Below are 10737 nucleotides of genomic sequence, written 5' to 3'. Positions count from 1 at the left end.
TCATTGCGTCACCTTAGAACTGGTTTGCCGCATATCCAGATCGCGTCCGAGGGATTTTCGCCTCTACTGCTTGGTGCAGATTTGCCGCATGTCGCACTTGGGCGAAGCGAAACATAGTTTAGATTCAGTGCTGATTTGCCGCATGTCCAAGCAGAAATCGATACAGTACCGTTATCCGTTTTTACGTACTTCCTTGCTGTTTTGCTTTTCAGCGTTAGGTTTGGGGTTGGGAAAGAAATCGTATTCAACTTCACGCGCAGAACAATAAGAATAATGTGAAATAAATAAAAAAGACTTAACAATTTTGATGAATCTGAAATTAAAAAAAAGCAACTGTAATTTGTGCAACTGTTTTTCTGTTGTTATAGATGTTACAAATATTTTCAATTTTTTTTTTAAAAAAGATTCAGTTTCAAATTATTAGATTCGAAATTTTACAAATTTAAATTTCAAATAGATTTGTTGCTCGTTAAACAAATAATTTAATTTTTTACTTAACAGTAACATTTTTGTTTAATGATTTCTCGGAAATGATTGACCTTATTTTCTCTAAAATTTTAGTCAACAAAATTCATAATGCTGCATACCTATATTCGTATTTGTGGAAATGATATTTCCACATCAATAATTACAGATAATAATAGATACATTTTTCAGAGATAATTAAGATTAAGATTTCTTAATCAACTTCACGCGCAGAACAAGAAATACGGCAAGGACTCGTAATGTGAAATAAATGAAAAATTGAAACGATATTAGAAATCTCGTGGTGAAGTAGTTAACTAAGTATAACGAACAATGAATGTTAAATTATTGATGTTTTGATTCGATTTTTTCTAAATATTTTTAAAATAAAGAGACTTATTTTTCTTTATTTTTATATAAAATCTACATTTGATAAAACTCATTGCAGTCATTCATTTTTCCTAAAAACTGTAGAATCCAAATATTGCATTGTCAATTTCCATTGTTAAATGGTGAATTGTGAACGAAATACGGAGTACCAAATTTAAATGTGTTTTACAGAAAGGAACTACTTTTACAAAGGATAATAAAATGATATTTTCTTTGCATTGGCGGAGTAAAGGCGGCTCGTTGACTCGCTGCAGTCCTACTAAAATTGCAGCTTAATATGTAATTTTTTTATATAAAATATTCAAACTGATAAAGAACACTCGGGTAAAAATAGGTTGTTGTCTCAAACAATTAGATTCCAGTATTTTATTACATTACGTGGATATTGACTACAAGTAGCTATTGTCGGGCAACCAGAGAAAATTAGCAGTGATACTGCTTAAAACTGTAAATGCAGTATATTTGGATTTGGAAATAAATCATTCGTTTCCATGTCTTATGTATCAGTGACAATTATGTTGACTGCAACCCAAATCTATTTGATTACCCCTAACTCCATAATATCTAGTACTTAATATAGTTATACGCTTTTCAGTTGAAAATGAAAGAATTATTTGTACTGGTAGTTGTAAACAATTGTATAAATATTTCCGTTGGATTCCTTTGCGAACTCTTTGTCAATTATTATTTATGATACTGTGGTATGATCCCAAACTGTTTAGAGAAGAAAGGGAGGCTGTGGTGTGCGCACGTAAACTTGTCCTATTTCTTTCCAATACATTAGCTCTAAATATTAGCTCTCTGTCTATGATCTCCTACGTGCGCTTATCATAGACTCCTTTTATCTAAAAAGTATGCAGTATTTCCCGCGCAAACCAACAGTCAGATCTCTAGATTGCCTGGCCTCGTGATTTGTCACGTATTTTTAAATAACATACAGTTTTCTAAATTTGCTGAAGTACTACTAAACTACAAAAATAAATAAACGGGTAAATTATATTCTCAAATTATAACTCCGAATTAAACATGCCGTGAACCCTACTAAGTATAAATTAAACGTCATTGTTTGCTAACTACATAATTGATTAAACTTATTATTTTAATAAGGTAAGGTATTAAACTAGACAGAGACTTGAATACTTTTTTTTACTAATTTTAATAATTCTTATAAATGAGTAGATACTTAATAATAAAGCAATACATATTATTATACGCAAAAAATGTATTTGCATGTTTTTGCATAAACTTCCTGCACTTATAATTTATGAACAGTATTTTGGACGATGCCCAATTAATTGATAAATAATAGTATGTTGATGTAAAAAGAGTATCATTACATTACTTCAAATTCTTTTAACTTTCTTTATGTATGTAGTATGTCCTGTTTTCAAAATCTCAAGAAATTAGGGTTATGGTAATTCAATTCAATCTGGATGCTTAGGGTAAAATCTCAATAAACAACAAATGAAAAAGTATGTTATTTTTTAAAATTTATATAACATTTATTGCTGTAAAAGTTGGAGATGACGTTATATAATGGGGAGGATGATTACAAATGTTGGTCAGCGTTTTATCAACTGGAAACGCGAGACCTATGTTTTCTCATTATAGGAGTCATGAAACGTTGAGAAGCCATAAAAGTAGCCAGTCGCCCGATGAACCTGATTACAATACTTCCTTAGCTTGCGCTCGAGACATAAAAAAATAAACAATAACATTTGGATTTAATAGCTTTTGATATCTGGTATACCTAAACAGTGAGTGAATTTTATGCGGCTATTATTACCATTACATATAACCATCCAGTTAAATTAATTGGTAAAAAAATTTACCCATAAATAAGTTATTGTAAAGTTATTTTTATTTACACGCGTATAATTGCACAACAATAATTGTTAGACAAATAGAATGATAAAGAAAGGCAATGTCATATTAAAAAACAAATTACTCGTTTCGATGTAAGGTACCTTATATAAGTTAACAACATACATCTATTTAGTTATTATAGGTAAAATTCTAATACGGAATTTGTTCTTGAAGTAAGTCGTAAATTGTAAATAGCTATAAATTCGGAAATAATTCTTTTTAAAAGATACAAGTCAAAAATGTATTAGGCATGATTGTCAAGAAACATTCCAATTCTGTTTCAAATTTGCAAGCATTTTATGTCAAAAGCTGATTTTTGTAAACGTTCCAGTAATAAATTTCGAAGCAAAATCCACCTAAACAGATTTTGCTTCGAAATTTTAATTTTCATATTACTTTTACAACATTTTAATTTAAAAAATTAAAAATGTATCTATTATTTGTGATTATTGATGTAGAAATATCGTTAATAAAATGTTACTGTTTAGTAAAAAATTAAATTATTTGTTTATCGAACAACAAATCTATTTGAAATTTAAATTTGTAAAATTTCGAATCTAATAATTTGAAAATATTTGTAACATCGATAACAACAGAAAAAGAGTTGCACAAATTACAGTTGCTTTTTTTTAATTTCAGATTCATCAAAATTGTTAAGTCTCTTTTTTATTTATTTCACATTATTCTTATTGTTCTGCGCGTGAAGTTGAATACGATTTCTTTCCCAACCCCAAACCTAACGCTGAAAAGCAAAACAGCAAGGAAGTACGTAAAAACGGATAACGGTACTGTATCGATTTCTGCTTGGACATGCGGCAAATCAGCACTGAATCTAAACTATGTTTCGCTTCGCCCAAGTGCGACATGCGGCAAATCTGCACCAAGCAGTAGAGGCGAAAATCCCTCGGACGCGATCTGGATATGCGGCAAACCAGTTCTAAGGTGACGATTGGTTATTCGGATTTTTAAATTTATAATTCATTATAAAGTTTACACGGTGTCATAATACAAGAATATGGTTATCACAAATTTTCATTTGATATGAAAAAGTATTTATTAATTATTATGGTGTTGCTCTTTTCTGTAACAATAGTATTCAAGAATTTTCGCATAACATTATTTTCCTTACTACCTTACCCATATTTCAATAGAGTAATAAAAATAATGACCTCTATACTTTTACAATACAAGAGAAGTAAAAAAATCGAAATTAATTTATTGAATCCTTGAATCGAATATCGAGAGATCCGATTCTGCAGCGTTTGAGATATACGTTGAGGCCAGGGCGTCCTGCCCCGCTTGAAGCAAGAAAACACGGATATGCAAAGACGCGCGTTTCGAATTCTTTACTCTCAACATTGATTAAATACATATAGATAGACCAGTGGTTCGCAAACTGGGTGCCGCGGCACACTGGGGTGCCGCGGAACCCCCAAGAGGGTGCCGTGAAAATTTTATAATGATTTTAATAAATATAAGCACAAAACCAACTTTAAAAAATAATAATTGATGATCTGATTTTATTAATATGGTACAACTGTTCAGTAATGGAAAATGTGTTCTGAACATGTTCATTTTCTTCATACTGAAGTAAGATGGCTATCTAAAGGCCGTGTTCTTTCTCGATTTTGGGAATTAAGAAAACAGATATAAACGTTTTTTTGAATGAGAAAATATTGAACAATTTTTTGACCTCCTTCAAGACCACGTTTGATATGCAAAACTAGCATATTTAACTAATATTTTTGAACACTTAAATAAAATATGTAAATTCAAGTATGCAAAGTAGAAATGAAAATATTTTAACCTCCAGTGAAAAAATTTTGGCTTTAAAAGACAAGCTTAAATTATGGAAAAAATATTTATAAAACAATCTTAACATCAATTACATATTATACAATCATGTGATACAGTGTTTTTGATAATAAATTAGTTACAATTAAAACTGTTCCTGGAGGGGTGCCGTCAAATTTTGTTTAATATTTTAGGGTGCCATCAATAATAAAAGTTTGCGAACCACTGAGATAGACCCATGCTATTGTTTGGAGCGAACAGGCCAACGGCCGGCGAACAAGAGATGGCGCACCAACAGTCGGCCGTCAAACGCCGGCGAAAAGCTTGGACACCAATCGCGCGCGTAGATAACCCAAATCGCAGCAACAATACATTTAATAAAGCTACCACTCGACAGAGGGCGACGAAAACAATGTGTAAAAATCTCATAGTAACCATTTATATAATTTGCAACGTTCCCAGATGAGCCTAGCACAACTTTGCCGTTATTTCTAGTCGATTAGATTTTATTTCGTTTAAAAGTTTCTGGTGAATAAATGGAATTATTATAATGAATAAACAATACAAACAAATTATTATTACTTGTTATTTTAAATACTTGTTAGTGTTGATGAAAACATAAATGGTAATTAAAGTTATTCTAAATACGGTCCGGTCCGGTAGCTCAAATTTTACAGTACGAGTGATATGTTTCAGGACGAGTAGGTAGCCGAGTCTTTAATTTCGAAACGAGTACTGCGAAAAGAGTTACCGGACGTATGTTGTTATGTATTTTATTTCATACTGTCAACATACTTTTTTATTCGATAATATTATTATTATTTTGAGAAAAAATCTAAATCGAGTCACTTTTTCTGACATCGTTAGCAACCGCTCTTTGGTAAATGTTTTAATTTGTTTATTCGTGCAAATCAGCATCATATGTTTAAACACATAGTACTTATAACACTTTACAGGACTTATTGTTTTGTATAATCCGACTCGATGGACGAATGTTTTGTGCAATCCGTCTCGAAGGACCAATGTTTGTGCAACTCGACTCGTCCTACCAGTATTTTTTGTAATCTGGTTGATACGACAATGTGATACCGAATTGTACTTTGATATTGCTCCAAGGACCTTTGTTTTCTTGCGTGCGAGATAATAGACAGCGTTCGGTTTCGATGTTAATACAGGACGGTTACAGAAGTACTAAATTTACATTTGTATTTACAATAACAGGTAAAGCAAAAGAGACCCAAAAGGGTCAGTGGCCGCTTCCGGAAATGGAAGACTTGTCCTTTTTGGCCACGGAGGTAGAAGAGTGTCTCTTCTACCTCCGTGTTTTTGGCTCAATTTTATCGGACTTGTCCGTTTTTTTTATTTTACCGGAATAGTTCGATCCAGTAAAACGTCAAACTTGACATAGTATGAAGTAAAATAAATAAATTTTATGATGTAAATACAATTAAGTGTATCGATAATAATTCGCTACTGAAAATTTATTGAAATATAATTTGTGTTAAAAAAAGATTTTTGTGGTTTTATGGTTTATTAAATGTAATTAAAATAAATAATATCAAGAACTTGTATTATATATCAAAAACATTCATTGTAAATAAGAAAATTATGTAAATAAACCATAAAACCATACAAAATTTTCCTGCGACCTCTATTCAAAATCCCAGTTTACCAATAAGAATTAAGGCACAAAGATGTTTCACTGAATTTATTACCGATTTTTCAAGAAAAGTATGCTTATAAGCCTATAAGCGTCTAATGGGTTAAAACAACAAATAATAATCACAATTTATTTGTTTTATGTGTTCATTACAATAATCCCATTTATTTACCAGAAACTTCTAAATGAAATAATATCTGGTTGACGAGAAATATCCGCAAATTTGTTTTAGGCTCATCTGGCAACGTTTTCGGTAGGTAGGTATCAATGGAATAATGCGATTAGGTATACTGACCGTTTTAAGGAGTGCTCGTCCAATAGTGCGTAAACTAAAAGATTTGGTAATTTTCTTGGAAGAGTTTGTTTCTTCAATGAAAATTTATGGTTTTTAATTCTTCGGCCGCTTGAAAGTCTCGCCATGTGAAAATAGATTATTTGATAACCTGTTTCGTAATAATTGTAAATACGAACAAAAGCATATTTGCTTATTCTAAACAACTGGCCATATCGATTCCAAACTTGTACAGATATGTTTTTTATTGTTTCTGTTTTCAATGAAATAAATTTTATTTGCAAAATACCTAATGTCTAACGACATATCACGCATACATACTACCCCATTTACTATATTTTCAATCTGTGCATTTTTCGCTTCATTCGTAGGAGCCAAGTAAGAAGTATCAGTGAGACCGGCGGACTTTCAATAGCTCGTAAATGAAAAGATTTAGTAAAGTTTCCTAGAACAGTCTGTCTCTTCATAAAAAAATTTAGACATTTTTACTATGAAATATAGGTACAATACGGTATATTCCACTGTTTGTTTTCTTTGAGATACGACTAGTTCTTGTGCCGAAGTGAAACACCAAAAAGTCTAAAGTCCGGAAATCAGAGTGAATTTTAAAACACATAAAACGACTTCTTTATTTATTTAAATATTGTCCTGTAACGTCCTGTGACGTGGAATGGAGTTTCTTAATGTACAAAAGTATGTTAGATAATAACCGAAAAATTTTCTTGATTAAAACTAAAGGAAACACAATTATTACTTGGAATAAAAATAAAGAATATCAAGAACTGGTGCTATGTATTAAAAATATTTAATTTCAAATAAGTAAATTATGTTAATAAACCATAAAACCACAAAAATCTTTTTTTAACACAAATTATATTTCAATAAATTTTCAGTAGCGAATTATCGATATACTTAATTGTATTTACATCATAACAGTTATTTATTATACAAGCGGTTAAAGTGAATGTTTAATGAGCGGCCAGTTTAAGGCGAGAGCGGCGTATGCCGCGAGCGCCTTAAGACCACGAGTTACACATTCATTTTAACCGCGAGTGTAATACAAACTTTTATTCAATTTTGACAACCCCAAGTCCCAAATTGTGAAAAAATTGGTGATTCAAAGTTCACATTCGAGAAACGTCAGAATTGACAGCGACCAAATAAAAGTTTTATATGCGTAGAATTTAGGTTACAATATCAGGTGTGTGTGTGTAGTATGTGACTCTGGCGACGGTGTTTGTTTATTTTAAACAAACTAAAATTATCGAAAAATTGCAAAATCATGCAAGATTCCAACGGCAAAACTTGCTCCCAAAAAAGAGCAAATCAGAAAGTGTATCAAAAGTTCCTTAGATGGAAAGAGCAGCAAGGCATTGGAGAAATTACAGAAATGGTAACCATGGTTTTAAAACAGCAAAATAAAAATTTTATTTCGCTAGCGGTTTAAAAATTTTATGGTGCTACCGGACATTGATTAAATACATATATGTATTTAATCAATGTACCGGATAAACCAAAGCTTTAGTGGCCTACTGACGGCAAAATAAACATTTGTTTACATGTCAAAATTGAATAAAATTTATTTATTTTACTTCATACTATGTCAAGTTTGACGTTTTACTGGATCGAACGATTCCGGTAAAATCAAAAAAACGGACAAGTCCGATAAAATTGAGCCAAAAAGGACAAGTGTTCCATTTCCGGAAGCGGCCACTGACCCTTTTGGGTCTCTTTTGCTTTACCTGTTATTGTAAATACAAATGTAAATTTAGTACTTCTGTAACCGTCCTGTATTAAACATCGAAACCGAACGCTGTCTATTATCTCGCACGCAAGAAAACAAAGGTCCTTGGAGCAATATCAAAGTACAATTCGGTATCACATTGTCGTATCAACCAGATTACAAAAAATACTGGTAGGACGAGCCGAGTTGCACAAACATTGGTCCTTCGAGACGGATTGCACAAAACATTCGTCCATCGAGTCGGATTATACAAAACAATAAGTCCTGTAAAGTGTTATAAGTACTATGTGTTTAAACATATGATGCTGATTTGCACGAATAAACAAATTAAAACATTTACCAAAGAGCGGTTGCTAACGATGTCAGAAAAAGTGACTCGATTTGGATTTTTTCTCAAAATAATAATAATATTATCGAATAAAAAAGTATGTTGACAGTATGAAATAAAATACATAACAACATACGTCCGGTAACTCTTTTCGCAGTACTCGTTTCGAAATTAAAGACTCGGCTACCTACTCGTCCTGAAACATATCACTCGTACTGTAAAATTTGAGCTACCGGACCGGACCGTATTTAGAATAACTTTAATTACCATTTATGTTTTCATCAACACTAACAAGTATTTAAAATAACAAGTAATAATTTGTTTGTATTGTTTATTCATTATAATAATTCCATTTATTCACCAGAAACTTTTAAACGAAATAAAATCTAATCGACTAGAAATAACGGCAAAGTTGTGCTAGGCTCATCTGGCAACGTTGCAAATTATATAAATGGTTACTATGAGATTTTTACACATTGTTTTCGTCGCCCTCTGTCGAGTGGTAGCTTTATTAAATGTATTGTTGCTGCGATTTGGGTTATCTACGCGCGCGATTGGTGTCCAAGCTTTTCGTCGGCGTTTGACGGCCGACTGTTGGTGCGCCATCTCTTGTTCGCCGGCCGTTGGCCTGTTCGCTCCAAACAATAGCATGGGTCTATCTATATGTATTTAATCAATGCTCTCAATTACGTACATAGAAAACCGAACGTATGTCGTTGCTTATAATCAAGAGGGTGGACCAGGGTGGACTAGCCCATCCTCACATGAACCGTATAACGCCGAGATCTGACGCACTTTTTTACAACTGCAATTTCTCAGTTGCGGAAACTGCGGGATGTAATGAAGAAAATCCGTTGGCTTAAATGATGTTTACGACGATAATTATTTGTGTATACATATATAAAATATTTTAAAAAAGAAAAAAAAATCAATATTTTACTTCGTATCATAAATAATCAAATAGGGTGGGCATTGCCCACCCTGCCCACCCCGAGGAGCCGCCACTGGTTTGAATTCTTTACATTGTAACTCGACTACACAAAGTGTTCATTTTATTTATTGTATTACTTGTTGATGAAGAAATTGTAACAAACTTTTATGTTTTTGTATAGTAATTATCTTATAATTATTAATTAGTACATAGTACTGAAATTTTATCGAACTCTTATTCTGTGAACCTATTTCACTATTATTCTAATATTTTCTAATTTTTGTTTACCAGAATTTTTTTAGACAAAGATGTAGTAACACAAGAAAAAGGATTATATGCGTACGGTAGTAATTTATAGTTTATAGTTGTTATAAATGCACTTTTCTCCACAGCTTTTCCCCAATCAGAACGCGACATCTCCTTTTCTCCACAATTCCCCACCGACACCCCCAATAATAGTAGTTATATTGTTCAACGAGTGAGAAAGTTGGTCATTTCACGAGGACGAGATTTTCCGGAACAAGCCAAAGGCGAGTGGAGGAACTCATTTGAGTGGAATGACCATTTTCTCACGAGTTTAACACTTTTCTGCTCATATAATCAAGAAAATAAAGACAAAAAAATCAAGAATTATTTTTATTAACATTAATGATGACGTGTAAACAAAAGATAATCAGGGTAACGCAATAGATTAAAAAATGGTCAATTTTCTCAATCCAAAATGCAGTAAAAATTCAACATTTTCTCAATGTGAGTAGAAAAAATCATACTTTCTTCGTAACCGTTGTGCAAAATGTGTTTCATACCATCATCATCACTTGATCACTAAGTATAGAAAATTCAAATCATTGCTTTTATAAATTATCATTCGGATTTACTGGTAATGTTCCTGTTGGGAAATCGTTTGTGTGCATAAAATGTTTCTTTCGCCTGGTTTGTAGCACCTGGTAGTACCGGCAATCACGGTACCAGTTAAAGTTACAACATCCATCCTCTTACGGTGGTCCAGACCAATATTCATTACAACGCCGCTAAGAGTCCACTGTTACTTCATGCGGTCTGGTGCTAAAGGACATTTGTTCCCACAAAGGTGGCAATGAAAGACGTTAAGGCAACTAACTATCACTAGAGGGTAGTTGGACGACGACGTGTAGACTTATTATGCTCAACTCCTGTGTCGAAATTCTTAGTGATACGATACCGCCTTAAAAGCACCCGTTAATACCAGAATTATTTGACACATTGTATTTAGGTAAGTGTAAGCGAC

Source organism: Zophobas morio, unplaced genomic scaffold (assembly GCF_036711695.1).
Source record: "Zophobas morio isolate AGI-343-1 ecotype UQ-CSIRO unplaced genomic scaffold, CSIRO_AGI_Zmor_V1 ptg000023l, whole genome shotgun sequence".
Taxonomy (NCBI): Eukaryota; Metazoa; Arthropoda; class Insecta; order Coleoptera; family Tenebrionidae; genus Zophobas; species Zophobas morio.
The sequence above is the reverse complement of the archived record's forward strand: the minus strand, read 5'-3'. Positions refer to the sequence as shown.